The sequence below is a fragment of the Octodon degus genome, unplaced genomic scaffold (genome assembly GCF_000260255.1).
Source record: "Octodon degus isolate 3935 unplaced genomic scaffold, OctDeg1.0 scaffold00136, whole genome shotgun sequence".
NCBI lineage: Eukaryota > Metazoa > Chordata > Mammalia > Rodentia > Octodontidae > Octodon > Octodon degus.
The window spans coordinates 6,798,282-6,799,499 of record NW_004524712.1 but is presented as its reverse complement, the minus strand read 5'-3'; the positions used below and the strand labels follow the sequence as shown (position 1 = coordinate 6,799,499).

Here is a 1,218-nt window from a genome sequence, read left to right as displayed (position 1 = left end):
TGAACTTTAAGTCCCTACAGAATATGATAAAAACATTTAAAAATTAGATTACATTTTAAAAATAGGCATAAAGAATTATATACTTCTCATGTTTGTACATAAGTCCAAAAATCTCACCATATACAACCTTGAAGCAGGACAGTCCCACAATATCTCTTTTCCTGTCTCTTGCTTTCCTTCACCACCTCCTTCTTCTTGAACAACCATCTACCTGAGAGACATCAAAAATATGGAACGCTTCACGAATTTGCGTGTCATCCTTGTGCAGGGGCCATGCTAATCTTCTCTGTATCGTTCCAATTTTAGTATATGTGCTGCCGAAGCGAGCACTAGATGTGATGTTTATGTTTTAATATTTAAATCTTTAATCTATTTTGATTTTAGTTTAGTGCATGGTAATAGGCATGGGTCTAGTTTTAGTCTTTGGCATGTGTAAAGCCAGTTTTTCCAGCACCATTTATTAAAGAGGCTATCTTTCAGTGAACATGTTTGGCCCCTTTATCAAAGATAAGGTGGCTGAGTATATTTGTAGTTGTGTCTGCATCTTCTAATTTGTTTCACTGATCTTCAGGTGTGAGTTTTTTTTTTTTTTTTTTTTTTTTTATCTACTGAGAGGAAACAATACCAAGGTTCGTTTTTTCTCCTTGTGGAGTTAGTGCCACAGTAGCTTTGTAGTATAATTTCAAGTCTGGGATAGTGATGCCTCCTGTCTTGCCTTTGTTGCCCAGGACTGCTTTTGCTATTCCAGGTCTCCATATTCCAGCTCCAGATGAATTTGAGGAATGTTTTCTGTAGATCTGTGAGGTATACTAATGGTATTTTAATTGGGATTTTATTGAATCTACATAACAATTTTCTGAGTATTGCCACTTTCACAATGTTGCTTTTTTCTATCCATGAACAACAAATTTCTTTCCATTTTCTGAAATTCTCTTCGATCTCTTTTTTCGGAGCACTATAATTTTCACTGTATAGCTCTTTTGCTGCCTTTATTAAATTGGTTTCTAAGTATTTCATTCTTTTTTAAAATTTTTAAAATTTTTTATAGGACAGTTTCAGTAATTAATATGTTGTACATTATTATCTTCTTAGTGGTTATTCTTAACACAAGATGCAGACAGAATATCCTGTTCAAACACTATTAGTACAAATCTTTCTTCTCATTGAATTAAGCAAAAGTAGCTGTATATCTATCCTAAATATTCTGCATATACAGAT

At 33.3% G+C, this 1,218-nt stretch overlaps 1 non-coding gene across 1 annotated transcript; it reads right to left on the bottom strand.

The window, feature by feature from the left end:
• Positions 1-223: 223 nt before the first annotated feature.
• On the bottom strand, positions 224-330 carry LOC111812692. Its single transcript, XR_002818126.1, has one exon. It is a non-coding gene; the product is annotated as a U6 spliceosomal RNA (small nuclear RNA).
• Positions 331-1,218: the final 888 nt, after the last annotated feature.